General features: G+C 52.2%; 1 long non-coding RNA gene and 1 other non-coding gene across 2 annotated transcripts; both read left to right on the top strand.

Moving 5' to 3' along the window:
* Nucleotides 1-776: 776 nt before the first annotated feature.
* Nucleotides 777-848, top strand: trnad-guc (transfer RNA aspartic acid (anticodon GUC)). The gene has a single exon. It is a non-coding gene; the product is annotated as a tRNA-Asp (tRNA).
* Nucleotides 849-11,970: 11,122 nt separating this feature from the next.
* On the top strand, nt 11,971-13,512 carry LOC138235384 (uncharacterized). Its single transcript, XR_011188110.1, has 3 exons — nt 11,971-12,118; nt 12,557-12,626; nt 13,484-13,512. It is a non-coding gene; the product is annotated as an uncharacterized lncRNA (long non-coding RNA).
* Nucleotides 13,513-15,648: the final 2,136 nt, after the last annotated feature.

The raw sequence follows: 15,648 nt of genomic DNA, 5'->3' as shown, positions 1-15,648 counted from the left end.
CGGGTCATTACAAATGGAAATAGGAGTTCTTTTTTTCTTTTTTTTCCGGACGTCAGTTGTATCGTGTCCTGGTGAATTCTCCCGTTTCGAACGGAGTTTAATGTCGCGTTTCTACTTTATTAGAGAGAGGCACTGAACTTTGGGGAACGTGACATCCACCCAGTATTACTAGTAGGTTGATAAATACAAATGTTCTTTTTCCCCCCGTATTATACCTCGCGAAATATAACGATGGCCAACTCCTTAAGTCGAAATTTAAACCCTTCTCACGCTACAAGACTCCGGACGTTTCCTTTTTTGTCCTCTTTGGCCTCCAAAATAAAAAAAAAACTGGGATCCATCGTGGCGTTGCCAAACTAAAACGTCAACCACTTTTCGGGCTTTCGTGCTGTCCATGATGAAACCATCATGGTTGTGTAAGGATACGTTACGTCACAGACCGGCGGCGCTCGAACGTGAGGAGTGTCGTTACGTTTTTGAAACGGGCATGTCAGACAAGATCTCTGACAAGATCTCTGAAAAACCCAAACCTGTAAGATTCAATTTCAATTCCGTTTTTTTATATAGCGCCTTTCACAACAAGAATGCCCCAAGGCCCCGAACAAAGGAGTTGTTCCACACCCCCGCCACCCTCTGTGTACAGTAGAGCCCCCCTGTCCTGACTGGAGGAACTCACCCAGCTGTGTCTTGAGAGAAGCCAGGGTATCGGCTTCAACCACAGGGCTGGACAGGGCTGGGTCTGGACACGATGCCGTGGGTCGGAGCGTGCGATGTCTTCCTCGTTAGTATAGTGGCAAGTATCCCCGCCTGTCACGCGGGAGACCGGGGTTCGATTCCCCGACGGGGAGTAGCTTTTCTTTCACCTCCTTAGAGAAAGGACTGCCTTTCACTTCTCTGTTTTCTAACACAGCGTCGTGCACCTTTTCATTGCTCTCGCTTTCAGAGCCTCCGCACGGCACACGACTCGACATCAGGAAGCACATTGAAGTGAAAGCAGGGAGCGCTGCGACATGCACTGTGCAGATCCCGCCACACTAAGAGGTGAGTGGGTCTGTTCGATCCACAAAGAACGCTTTGATAAGCGTCAAAGGCAAGTCATTCCGAGTTGGTCGTTTGTGTTTTCCGTTCAGACGCGAAATGCTGAAATGATCTCTCGGCTCCTCGGTTGTCATTTCTGCTCCGTAAAGGAATCACAGCACGAGTCGGCTTCCAGCACGGTGGGTCGGGACACGATGCCGGGGGTCGGAGAGAGCGATGTCTTCCTCGTTAGTAGTGGACCTGTCACCTGTCCCCACCTGTCACGCGGGAGACCGGGGTACATCAGGACGCGCATTGAAGTGAAAGCAGGATGCGCTGTGACATGCACTGTGCAGATCCCGCCACACTAAGAGGTGAGTGGGTCTGTTCGATCCACAAAGAACGCTTTGATAAGCGTCAAAGGCAAGTCATTCCGAGTTGGTCGTTTGTGTTTTCCGTTCAGACGCGAAATGCTGAAATGATCTCTCGGCTCCTCGGTTGTCATTTCTGCTCCGTAAAGGAATCACAGCACGAGTCGGCTTCCAGCACGGTGGGTGGGTACACGATGCCGGGGGTCGGAGAGAGCGATGTCTTCCTCGTTAGTATAGGACCTGTCACGTGGACCTGTCACCTGTCCCCACCTGTCACGCGGGAGACCGGGGTACATCAGGACGCGCATTGAAGTGACAGCAGGCGCTGTGACATGCACTGTGCAGATCCCGCCACACTAAGAGGTGAGTGGGTCTGTTCGATCACAGTGCTAGGCGAATCCCCAATCCCCTTTTGTGCGTGGCGACAAAAGAAGTCTGCTTCCGCCCAGTTTCGAACCGGGGACCTTTTGCGTGTGAGGCAAACGTGATAACCATTACACTACGGAAACGGTGGTAAGAGGTGCCCAGCGGCCCAGCGCTGAGCTTCGTCAATGCGATTCAGCTGCTTCCAGTGCCTTTATTGGAGTGCGCTGATGGACCGTGCTCTCTCTCCAGAGACCAGCACGCCTGTCATGGACGGAGCAGGAAAGGCGGCGCCACATTCTACAGCCCTCTCCACGCAATCGACGAAATCGGGCTACTGAAGTGGAGAAAATCGCCTCTCCAGAAAGTGCAAATATCATCTTGGAGAGTATAAATCCTATTGCCGAAGGTCAGCCCTGTCTACCAGAGTAACCCTCCCACCTCCTGCAGCGATGGTCAGCTCGTCTCACACGCGAGAAGTTTCGGTTGGAAACAAGCGCCCCCTCTTCTCGCACGTTTTGCACGTTCGAGTAGTTTTAATGCGGCTCCTTCGTACACGGTGCTAATCTTTTGGAAAGCAGGATTCAAAACTGACACGTTCCTATACCGGGAGTTGAACCCAGGCCACGTGGGTGAAAACCAGGAATCCTAACTGCTCGACCATATGGGAGCGAACAACCCCGCTGTTCCGGGCATCATGCAAGCAAACTACATAAATATGAGAAAACACGCAAGAGGTGTCACTCAGAGTGTCGAAGGGTCGATGTATACTGGGGCTCAGTTGAAATGCAACGTCAGGACTTTTCCGAATTATGTCACACGAAGAGAGCACAGCCTTTTCCGCCCTGCCACGTGTGTCTCGGTATCTCTCCGTGATCGTATAGTGGTCAGTACTTTGCGTTGTGGCCGCCACAACCCCGGTTCGAGTCGGGTTCACGGTAGAATAGGGGCGTCTGCTTTTACTACATGCACAAATGAAGGCAAAAAAAAGTCAATCGACGTGAACGAACTGCGCTTTGCAGAGGAGTACTGCCTGACTGGATCGTTGATGAACGACAGAGGCCACTCCGACCTCTTCTCGGTTTTCTTCAATGACTTACTTAGGATCTTCTTCACATTCGCCCATGCATGGGAACCCAGTTACACCAAAGCAAACGCAGGAAAGTGCAATTCAAGCAGAGACCAGGAGGGACTTGTTTACACCGAGAGTGGTCGGCGAATGGAACAGTGCGCCCAGCCCTGTTGCTGGAGCCGATTCTTGATGAGATCTTGGGCTCACTAAGAAGCCCCCGCTGGATGCTAATCTTTCTTTTGTTCTTGCAGGTCCTGCGCTGCTTTTGAGCCGACAGAGCTCGTCCTGGTCTGTCGGCACAGCCCAATTGCAAATGATCGGCTCCGCGTACAGAAGGAACGTGCGTTTGGTACAAGAGTGCATGAAGGCACCGGAAACACATTGGGAACAAATGACCGGTCGCTCAAGACCTCTGTGAAGTACAGGAGCGTGCAAAAAGAGGAGGCTGTTCCCGTCCGGTTTCAAACTGGGGATTTTTCGCGTGTGAGGCGAACGTGATAACCGCTGCACTACGGAAACGGTGTGAAAAGGGACCCACCGGCAGTGAGTATTCAACCTTATTGCATTACTGCTCCCAACCAGTTGATATCAATTTAATTCCTAAGGGTTATGTACTTGTTTTAAGTATCTCATGTAGAAGTTGTAAACAAGTTCAATTACGAAATGGTCTAAATGAATGATATACCGAACTTATGTCCTCTTGATATGTGTAACTCTTTGTAACTGAATGAATTTATATCTTTTGTATTCTGATAACCCAGACGATAAGATCTGTTAGGTTTGAATGCATATTCTATATATTAACAAATGTATCCTCGTGTATTAGTACCTGTGTGTGCGTTGTTTGAGTTATGTCGCATGGTTGGATTCTAAGACCATTAAAAGAATCAATTGTGTGATTTACTGCCACAAAAATAATTGTCCCAGTAAATGCCCAAACCCCTACAGAACTGGTGCCTCGTGAGAGAACACTACAACAGTGTGTGATATCCTGTCCCAGCCTGTGGAGCAGACAGCGAGCCTGTCTCTTAATAATCCTAATAATACAGTGTGTGATTCCCTGCCCCAGCCAGAGGAACAGACAGTGAACCTGTCTCTCAATAATAATACAGTGTGTGATCTCCTGTCCCAGCCTGGGGAACACTGAGGCTGTCTCTCAATACGAATAATACAGTGTGTGATATCCTGCCCCAGCCTGAGGAACAGACAGTGAGCCTGTCTCTCAATAATAATAATACAGTGTGTGATTTCCTGTCCCAGCCTGGGGAACAGTGAACCAGATACTCAATAATAATAATACAGTGTGTGATCTCCTGTCTCAGCCTGGGGAGCACTGAGCCCGTCTCTCAATAATAATAATACAGTGTCTGATCTCCTTTCCCAACCTGAGGAACAGACAGGAGTGAGCCAGTCTCTCAATAATAATAAAGCAGATTATGATCTGCTGTCCCAGCCTAAGGAACAGTCAGGAAAGAGCAGGTCTCTCTATAATAATAATACAGTTTGTGATCTCCTGTCCCAGCCTGAGGAACAGACAGTGAGCCTGTCTCTCAATAATAATTGCGCCTCCTGTCCCAGCCTGGGGAACAGTGAGCTTGTCTCTCAATAATAATAATAATACAGTTTGAACTCCTGTCCCAGCCTGAGGAACAGTGAGCCTGTCTCTCAATAATAAAAATACAATGTGTGATCTCCTGTCCCAGCCTGGGGAACACTGAGGCTTTCTCTCAATACTAATAATACAGTGTGTGATATCCTACCCTAGCCTGAGGAACAGACAGTGAGCCTGTCTCTCAATAATAATAATAGAGTGTGTGATTTCCTGTCCCAGCCTGAGGAACAGACTGTGAGCCTCTCTCAGTAATAATAATCCAGTGTGTGATCTTCTGTTCAAGCCCAAGCGAAGACACAGTGAGCCTATCTGTCAATAATAGTAATACAGTGTGTGATCTCTTGTCCCATTCTGAGGAACAGACAGTCAGCCTATCTGTCAATAATAATAATACAGTGTGTGATCTCCTGTCCCAGCCTGAGAAACAGACAATGAGCCTGTCTCTCAATAATAATAATACAGCATGTGATCTCCTGTCCCAGCCTGAGGAACAGACAGTGAGCCTGCCTCTCAATAACAAGCCAATGTGTGATCTCCTGTCCCAGCCTGAGGAACAGAGAGTGAGCCTGTCTCTCAATAATAATACAGTGTGTGATCCTCTGTCCCAGCCTGAGGAACAGACAGTCAGCCTATCTGTCAATAATAATAATACAATATGTGATGTCCTGTCTCAGCCTGTGGAACAGAGAGTAAGCCTGTCTCTCACTAATAATAATACAGTGTGTGATCTCCTGTCCCAGCCTGGGGAACAGTGAGCCAGACTCTCAGTAATAATAATACAGTGTGATCTACTGTCCCAGCATGAGGAACAGTGAGCCTGTCTCTCAATAATAATAATACAGTATGTGACCAACTGTCCCAGACTGAGGAAAAGACAGTGAGTCTGTCTTTCAATAATAATAATACAGTGTGAATTCCTGTCTCAGTTTGTGGAACATACTGTGAGCCTGTCTCTCTTTAATAATAATATAATGTATGACCTCCTGTCCCAGCCTGGGGAACATACAGTGAACCTGTCTCACTATAATAATAATACAGTGTCTGATCTCCTGTCCCAGCCTGAGGAACAATAAGCCTGTCAATCAATAATAATACAGTATGTGATGTCCTGTCTCCGCCTGAGGAACAGAGAGTAAGCCTGTCTCTCAATAATAATAATTCAGTGTGGGATCTCCTGTCCCAGCCTGAGGAACAAACAGTGAGCCTGTCTCAAAATAATAATAATTCAGTGTGGGATCTCCTGTCCCAGCCTGAGGAACAAACAGTGAGCCTGTCTCAAAATAATAATAATACAGTGTGGGATCTCCTGTCCCAGCCTGGGGAACAGTGTGCCAGACTCTCAATAATATTAATAATAATAATACAATGTGATCTACTGTCCCAGATTGAGGAACAGACAGTGAGCCTGTCTCAATAATAATACAGTGTGTGACCATCTGTCCCAGACCGAGGAAAAGACAGTGAGTCTGTCTCTAAATAATTATAATAATACAGTGTGGGATGTCCTGTCCCAGCCTGGGGAACAGACAGTGAGCCTGTCTCTCAATAATAATAATACAGTGTGTGATCTCCTGTCCCAGACTGAGGAACAGACAGTGAGACTGTCTCTCAATAATTATAATAATACTGTGTGAGCTCCTGACCCAGCCTGGGGAACATACAGTGAGCCTGTCTCTCTATAATAATAATTCAGTGTGGGATCTCCTGTCCAACTCTGAGGAACAGACAGTGAGCCTGTCTCTAAATAATAATAATACAGTGTGTGATCCTCTGTCCCAGCCTGAGGAACAGACAGTGAGCTTGTCTCTCAATAATAATAATACAGTGTGTGATCTCCTGTCCCAGCCTGAGGAACAGTGAGCCTGTCAATCATTAATAATACAGTATGTGATGTCCTGTCTCAGCTTGAGGAACAGAGAGTAAGCCTGTCTCTCAATAATAATAATACAGTGTGGGATCTCCTGTCCCAGCCTGAGGTACAGACAGTGAGCCTGTCTCTCAATAATAATATAGTGTGTGACCACCTTCTGTGGTCTGTTTCAAATCCGCCCGCGATGAGACACCGAGGAGAAATGAAGAGCCCCAGTCGCGCTAGAAAATCACCCGGGAAAGAGACTTTCAATGTAGGAAAAAAAAGTCGTTAGTAACAGACATAATATGTTTCTTTTGTTTTTTTAATCGCTGCGATGTGTGACTAAGCCCATACGACTAAGAGTTGCCCCCTTTGTCTAGATCTCCACTCTCTGAATAAAGAAGTGTCGTATGGCCCTGACACCCACCCCTCCATTCTCTGCATAAAGCAGTGTCGTCAGGCCCTGACATCCCACCCCTGCCACTCTCTGCGTAAATAAGTATCGTCAGGCCCTGACATCCCACCCCTGCCACTCCCTGCGTAAAGAAGTGTCGTATGGCCCTGACATCACACCCCCACCACTCTCTGCGGAAAGCACTGTCATATAGCCCTGACACCCAACCCTCCACTCTCTGCATTAAGCACTGTCGTATAGCCCTGACACCCACCCCTCCACTCTGAATAAAGCAGTGTCGTCAGGCCCTGACATCCCACCCCCGCCACTGTCTACGTAAAGTAGTATCGTCAGGGCCTGACATCCCACTCCCGCCACTCTCTGTGTAAAGTAGTGTCATATGGCCCTGACACCAATCCCTCCACTCTCTGCATAAAGCAGTGTCTTATGGCTCTGAAACCCTCCCCTCCACTCTCTACATAAAGCAGTGTTGTCAAGCCCTGACATCCCTCCCCCGCCACTCTCTGTGTAAAGCACTGTCGTATGGCCCTGACATCACACCCCCACCACTCTCTGCGTAAAGCACTGCCGTATAACCCTGACACCCACCCCTCCACACTCTGCGTTAAGCTGTGTTGTCAGGCCCTGATATCCCACCCCCGCCACTCTCTGTGTAAAGCAGTGTCATATGGCCCTGACATCACACCCCCATCACTCTCTGTGTAAAGCACTGCTGTATGGCCCTGACATCACACCCCCACCACTCTCTGCGGAAAGCACTGTCATATAGCCCTGACACCCACCCCTCCATTTTTTGCATAAAGCAGTGTCGTCAAGCCCTGCCACTCTCTGCGTAAAGAAGTGTCGTATGGCCCTGACATCCCACCCCCACCACTAACTGTGTAAAGTAGTATCGTCAGGCCCTGACATCCCACCCCTGCCACTCCCTGCGTAAAGAAGTGTCGTATGGCCCTGACATCACACCCCCACCACTCTCTGCCGAAAGCACTGTCGTATAGCCCTGACATCCCACCCCTCCACTCTCTGCATAAAGCAGTGTCGTCAAGCCCTGACATCCCACCCCCACCACTCTCTGTGTAAAGCAGTGTCATATGGCCCTGACATCCTAGCCCCGCCACTCTCTGTGTAAAGCAGTGTCATATGGCCCTGACATCCCACCCCCACCACTCTCTGTGTAAAGCACTGTCGTATAGCCTTGACACCCACCTCTCCACTCTCTGTGTAAAGCAGTGTCATCTAGCCCTGACATCCCACCCCCTCCACTCTCTGAATAAAGAAGTGTCGTATGGCCCTGACACCCACCCCTCCATTCTCTGCATAAAGCAGTGTCGTCGGGCCCTGACATCCCACCCCTCCACTCTCTGCGTAATGCGGTATCGTCAGGCCTTGACATCCAACCCCCGCCACTCTCTGCGTAAAGCAGACATGTTACAGACATTTACAACAAACACATATTATAAAATATTGACATATACTGTAGGCGGCTGGAGCATTATTGGGAGACAGACTCACTGTTCCTCAGGCTGTGACAGGAGATCACATACTGGGCTGCCAGATCAACTGAGTTCCCTCCTCCCTCTCCCAGTAGGATTGGGACCCGTTGTGATTCTGGCAGGTGTGGGAACTCTGGGATTAGATTACTGAATTTCGGGAAGAATGTTTCTCTAATCCCAGAGTATCTGTCACAGTGCAGTAGGAAGTGCACCTCTGTCTCTATTTCTCCCTGCTGGCAGTGGGAGCACAGCCTGTCCTCTCTGGGCAGCCAGGTCTGCCTGTGTCGCCCAGTTTCTATGACCAGGTTGTGGTCACTGAGCCTGTTCTTCGTCAGGGTCTGTTTCTGTTTGTTATTTTTTATTTTGGTCAAATATTCAGCTAGTGTGTATTGTCTGTTTAAGGTTCTGTAGCATTCCAGTTTATGTTGTGTTTGTGTGTGTGTGTCCCAGTGTGTGAGATATTGCTGTTTGATCTGTGCTGTGATGTGGTTGAGTCTGGGTTGTGATGCTCTAGCAGTGCTGTCCTGAGGCTGGTTAGTGTCGGTGTCACTCACTGCGAGTGTGATTTCAGCAGAGTCTCTGTACTCTTGGGACACTTGACTCACCTGTCTCTCTCTTTCTCTCCCTGTGCTGTCCCTCTCCTGCCCCCTCTCTCCCTCCTCGGACTCCAGCTGGAGGAGGTCCAATCACCACCTCCTGTGAGACAGAAGAAAAATAAGGTGGGTAATGCTCTGATCCTCTCTTTACTCCTGTCCAGTGTCCAGTCAGTGTCCAGTCAGTGTGTCTGTATGAACCCCTCTCTCTCTCTCAGTGCAGTGTTCATGTCCTGGAGTGTCCAGTCCGACTCTTAATGTGACTCTCCTGTCTCTGCTGCAGAATCGCTGGTGCGTCTTTTTAAACTCCCTGAGCTGCGTGTCGGTGGAGACAGATGATCACGACGAGCCCATGGAGGCGGCGGAGACCGTGGGTCAGGAGAGGAAGAGCGAGGGAGAGGAGGAGCAGGCTGCCGGGAAGGACAAGAAGAGGAAGAGGAGGTGCAGGTGAGCAGACAGGGGGGCGCCACCCGGTCGTGTCTGTGATTCAAGGAGGAGTCTCCTCTTGCTGTTTGATGTCATGGTGACGTCTGTGTCTGTGTCCCTCACACCTGCAATAACAATATTCTTTCCAGGTTCCTTTCCTGGTTCTGTGCCAGCTAAGATCTGGACTGGACTAGACTGGACTGGACTGGAGCTGAGGGACGCCAGACTGGACTGCACTGAAGCTGAGGGGCCCCAGACTGGACTGGACAGGAGCTGAGGGACACCAGACTGGACTGGACTGGAGCCTAGGGACACCAGACTGGACTGGACCGGAGCTGAGAGACACCAGACTGGACTGCACCGGAGCTGAGGGGCCCCAGACTGGACTGGACTGGAGCTGAGAGACACCAGACTGGACTGGACTGGAGCTGAGGGACCCCAGTCTGGACTGAAGCTGAGGGACCCCAGACCGTGCTGGACCAAAGCTGAGGGACCCCAGTCTGTGCTGGACCGAAGCTGAGGGACCCCAGTCTGGACTGCACTGGAGCTGAGGGACACCAGGTTGGACTGGAGCTGAGGGGCCCCAGACTGGACTGGACTGAAGCTGAGGGGCCCCATTCTGGACTGGACTGAAGCTGAGGGACCCCAGACCCCAGTCTGGACTGAAGCTTGTAATTTTTGTTCTTTTGTTAAGCATCAATAAAAAATTTTTTAAAAAAATCTGTTTAGCTTTTGGTTTTTTCCCTCCCCCCCCCCCCCAAAGTTGCTGCTGGGAGAGGTGTGAGTGGGGCCAGCAGGGGGCGCTCTCACCCTGCGGTCTGTGTGGGTCTTGATGCCCCAGTATAGTGACGGGGGACACTGGACTGTAAACAGGCGCCGTCCTTCGGATGAGACGTCAAACCAAGGTCCTGACTCTCTGTGCTCGTTAACAATCCCGGGTGTTTCTTGAGAAGAGTAGGGGTGTTACCCCAGTATCCTGGCCTGATTCCCCCCCTGGTCTTGACCCATCATGGCCTCCTAATCACCCCCCCTCTCTGAACTGGCTACATCCCTCTGCTCTCCTCCCCACTGGATCCCCCTGACCTGGGAAGAGCTCTGAGTGGAGAGTCCAGATGGATTAATTATTATTATTATTATTATTCGTGCTGCACTGGGCTTCAGTTCTGGCAGTGAGAGGGGGACTCTGTGATCAGTACAGATACTTATGACTGTATAATAATACACGATAGAAATGGAAAACAGGGTTGCGCTGTGGTCCCTTCGAAACGTTTTGAACTGCCAGAAGAAGTTTTCACAACCCGGACTCGTGAAGGTACAGGTCTTCTCCCATCGTCCTGAGCAAGGTGTATGGTGTCCTGGTGATTTCTCCTGTTTTGAACGGAGTTTAATGTCTTGTTTCTACTTTATTAGAGAGAGGCACTGAACATCCTGTGATGGACTGGTGTCCTGTCCAGGGTGTGTGAGAGTGTGTGTGTCCTGTGATGGACTGCTGTCCTGTCCAGGGTGTGTGAGTGTGTGTGTGTCCTGTGATGGACTGGTGTCCTGTCCAGGGTGTGTGTGTGTACTGTGATGGACTTGTATCCTGTGAAGGACTGGTGTCCTGTCAAGGGTGTGTGTGTGTCCTGTGATGGACTGGTATCCTGTGAAGGACTGGTGTCCTGTCCAGGGTGTGTGTGTGTCCTGTGATGGACTGGTGGATCACAATATTAATTCTCCTCCTTGATTCCCTCCTTCATCGCCAGAGTAAAAGCGGGACACGGCAGTAAAAGCTCAGCCCTGAGGGTGGTGGTCCTCTCGGCCACACGGGGGCGCTGTGGCCCCACGGGGGGGTTATGTTCAAGTCCCGCTGGGAATCGCACCGACGCGGCGGAGTTCGTGAACGTCCCAGACACTAAGAAAACGAGAGAGAGAAAAAAGGTCGTTTTCGGGGTTCAAGAAGCAACCCTGAGATTCAGGGAGTTTCCCCGCTGAGCTTACTCTGCCGAAAACACGCACACGGTTTTATTTTTTTCCCGTGCCCCCCCTCACACAGGCCGTTTCTGTAGCGTGAAGTTGTGTTTTTTTGCGCGGCGGTCGGTGAGGGGCGAAATTGTATTTATTTTTTTACCACGGTTTGAAACAGAAACGGCCGGGTGGTGTTGTAGAGAGGTCGACGTGCCTGGTTTTCCTCGTCTCCGAAGCCCGTTTTTTTTGGGGGGGGTCGTGAGGTCCCACGCAGGGCTCGGAAAAGAAAATGCCGTGTCTTTTCCCCGCAGGACAGGGGGAGGGGGGGGGGAACCCGTGTTTTTTGGACGTGGCGTGGCCCGAAATTTCCGCCCTTGGCCGCTAGAGGGGGGTGGAGGTTGGTCTTTCTTTGACTTGGGGGTCGGGGGGGTGCTAATTTCACTGAACCCCACCCCACGGAAACCCGTGTTGGACGTGGGGGTGCTGAATGCGCCCTCGACGTGATTTTGTCTTTAAATTCAAATGCAGCTTTTGTAACCCTTGGGCCAGAAACAGCTGGACCCGTTTCCCCTGCTTGTCCGGGGTGGCGACTACCGGGTTCGTACAGGGACACCCGGCTGGCCGCCGAGAGTTGGAAAAATAAAATGTCCACCTAAAAAAAAACAACATCCGCGAAAAATGTCGGCCATTTTTGTTTTTCGCGGCCGAGCCGTGAGCGCGTCGGGGGCGACGTCACGGGGGCGTCACAATGAGCCGCCTGACGTCACAGAGCGGCGGATTCTAGCGGGGGGCGGCGCCGGAGCCCCGTGAGCTCAGAGGAGTGAAGAGAGAGGAGGAGGAAAGGATTATATATCGCTTTCTAAACACGTGTTAATTCCAAAAAAGATTCGCGGGTTACTTCAACTTCAATCAAATAATAGTTTCAGCTTCAGTTTCGCCCTTAAGTATCCCCGTGAATCGGTAAGTCAGTTAAAAAATGCCGCTGTCGAGAAATAAAATAAGTTGAGAAATAAGTTGTTTTTTTTCCCTGTTACTCCACTCTTATGGGTGTGATCTTGCTGTAAAAAGATATTGAGAGGAGGTGCACCTCTACACAGAGAGTGGTGGGGGTGGGGAACAAGCTGCCCAGCCCTGTGGTTGAAGCCGATACCCTGGCTTCTCTCCAGACACAGCTGGGTGAGCTCCTCCAGTCAGGACAGGAGGGTCTACTGTACACAGAGAGTGGCGGGGGTGTGGAACAAAGCTGATACCCTGGCTTCTCTCAGGACACAGCTGGGTGAGCTCCTCCAGTCATGACAGGAGGCTCTTCTGTACACAGAGGGGGGCGGGGGTGGGGAACAAGCCACCCAGCTGTGTGGCTCCGCCCCCTCCCCTCTGTGACTCTTCTTGTCTCGGCAGGACGATGGACCGACAGAGATGCCGCACGGCCGTGCGCGGTCGCAGCAGGACCCGGGCCCGGCGAGGCGTCGTAAGTCCACCCCTCCCGCCCGCCGTCCAGCGTCCAGCGTCCAGCCCTCCTCCGACTGGCCTCTCCGCCCCCAGCAGCGCTCGCTGTATTATAATAATAATAATAATAAACTTCACTGATAGAGCACCTTTCACACACATAGCAGCGCAAAGCGCTTGACAGACCAGGTCTCACGGTAACACCTCCAGACAAGGAGAGACACTTCCAGTGGTGATCTTGACTGAGGACACGCCTTGGCTCAAGAGACAGGGTCGCGGGTCCGAGGAAAACCAAGCTGCAGGTCCATTATGACCTTCTGAGTGCACAGATTGCCTCTGAACGTCCCACACTCTTCCTGGACACACTGTAGAGACTCACCTGTCCAGACTCTTACTGGACTCATTGTACACACTCACCTGTCCAGACTCTTACTGGACACACTGTACACACTCACCTGTCCAGACTCTCACTGGAGACACTTTAGAGACTCACCTGTCCAGACTCTTACTGGACACACTGTACACACTCACCTGTCCAGACTCTCACTGGACACACTGTAGAGACTCACCTGTCCAGACTCTTACTGGACACACTGTACACACTCACCTGTCCAGACTCTCACTGGACACACTGTAGAGACTCACCTGTCCAGACTCTTACTGGACACACTGGTCTGACTCACCTGTCCAGACTCTCACTGGACACACTGTACACACTCACCTGTCCAGACTCTCACTGGACACACTGTACACACTCACCTGTCCACACTCTCACTGGACACACTGTCAAGACTGCCCAAGGCCCCTAGTCTCGACACGACTGGGCTGGGCTATGTGGTCAGAGCTGTCTCGGAGATGGGCTGTTTGGCGTCTTCACAGGTCACACCGGTCAGGCCGAACCCGGACTGGCAGCGGGAGAGGTCCCTGCCCAAGTCCCGGTGCTTTTCCGTAAGTCTGACCCGGTCGCCTTCCGCGAGACTGGACCGGCCGCCCTGTGGTGGGCCCGGTGCCCCACATCTACCCTACAGCTCCCCACACTGACCCCTAAACTCCCGATACCCTACAGCTCCCCACACTTACCCCTAAACTCCTGATACCCTACATCTCCCCACACTGACCCCTAAACTCCCGATACCCTACAGCTCCCCACACACTGACCCCTAAACTCCCGATACCCTACAGCTCCCCACACTGACCCCTAAACTCCCGATACCCTACAGCTCCCCACTCTGACCCCCACAGTCCTGATGGCCAAGAGGTCTCTGCTTGCTGTAGTGATTGAGTGAGCTCTGTGGACCTGACCTCTGTCTTGTGTCCTCGTTTCCAGCGTCTCCTAGTGGTCCGGCATTTCACCAGAGCTGAAGGTGAGATCTGGGGAGGAGACAGAGCACCCCCTAACACCCCTGAGCTGGGTTACAGGGTAAGACAGCTTCTTACTGTTGGACACACCTGTCCACACTCTTACTGGACACACTGGACACACTCGCCTGTCCAGACTCTTACTGGACACACTGGACACACTCACCTGTCCAGACTCTCACTGGACACACTGTCCACACTCACTGGACACACTGTGCACTCTCACCTGTCCACACTCTCACTGGACACACTGTCCACACTCACCTGTCCACACTCACTGGACACACTGTCCACTCTCACATGTCCACACTCTCACTGGACACACTGTACACACTCACCTGTCCACACTCTCACTGGACACACTGTAGAGACCTGTCCAGACTCTTACTGGACACACTGTACACACTCACCTGTCCAGGCGTAGTCTCTGCTCCTCATCCCCCCTGCGTTGTGTCTCCCCCTTTCCCCGCTGGACAGAATCCCGTGGTGTCTTCGTGCTTCCCCGAGCTCGTCCAGAAGCTGGAGAGGGCGGCCGAGCTGCAGCTGGAGCTCCCGGGGTCGCCCGGCTCGTCCCGCTCGGGCTCGCCCGGCTCGTTCCGCTCGGTGTCCCCCCCCTCCTCGCCCGAGAGCCCCCTCCGCTCCCCGCCACCGCCCCCCCCCTCCGGCCCCCTCAGGCCCCTGACCGCCCCGCCCCGCCGCCCCCCCTTCCTCCCCGCCATGCCCCTCGAGCCCCCCCTGCTGCCCGGGGCGGTGCCCCTGCCCCTGCCCCCGCCCGTCCTGCCCCCCATCGCCCGCCCGGCCCCGCCAGGCCCCGCCTGGGGCTCCCCGGTGCGGAGGGCAAGGAGAGAGGCTGAGATGTCTGACGAGGCAAGTGGGGCAGAGTCTGTCCGTCTGTCCGTCCATCTGTCTGTCCGCCCATCTGTCCTTCTGTCCGTCTATCCTTCAGTCCATCTGTCCTTCTGTCCATCTGTCTTTCTGTCCTTTTCTGTCTTTCTGTCCATCAGTCCATATGTCCTTTTCTCTGTCTCTGTCATCTGTCCATCTGCACTTCTCTCTTTCTGTCTTTCTGTCCTTCTGAGTCTCTGTGTCTGTCCCTCTCTCCCTGTCTCTCTCCCTCTCTCTTTCCATGTCTCCCTGCTCTCTGTCTGTCCTGCTTTGTCCCAGCTGGGCCTGTCTCCCTGTGTCTCTCCGTGTGTCTCCCTGCTCTCTGTCTGTCCTGCGTTGTCCCAGCTGGGTCTCTCTCCCTGTGTCTCCCTGCTCTCTGTCTGTCCTGCGTTGTCCCAGCTGGGCCTGTCTCCCTGTGTCTCTCCGTGTGTCTCCCTGTCTGTCTCTCTGTCTGTCCTGCGTTGTCCCAGCTGGGCCTGTCTCACCGGCTCTCTGCCTTCAGCTCTGTTCGCCGATGTCCCGCCAGCCCGTCTCTCTCTCAGCCTGTCTCTTGACTTGCAGGAGGAAGAGGAGGTGGAGACAGTTCCTCTGGCAGGAGAGAGGAAGGAGGTCAGTGCTGGTCCCACCCTGCCTCCTGTCCTGTCTGTGGTGGAGTTTCACCGTCTTGTCTGTCCCTGGGTCTCAGTGTCTCTCTCTCTTTCAGCCCTGTCTGTCAGTGTCTCTCTCGGCCTGCTCTGTCTGTCTGTCCCTGCCTCTCTGTCTCTCTCTCTTTCAGCCCTGTCTCTCAGTCTGTCTGTCCC

The sequence above is a fragment of the Lepisosteus oculatus genome, unplaced genomic scaffold, assembly GCF_040954835.1.
Source record: "Lepisosteus oculatus isolate fLepOcu1 unplaced genomic scaffold, fLepOcu1.hap2 HAP2_SCAFFOLD_79, whole genome shotgun sequence".
NCBI lineage: Eukaryota > Metazoa > Chordata > Actinopteri > Semionotiformes > Lepisosteidae > Lepisosteus > Lepisosteus oculatus.
Note: the sequence above shows the minus strand (reverse complement) of the source record. Positions and strands in the feature narration are given on the sequence as shown.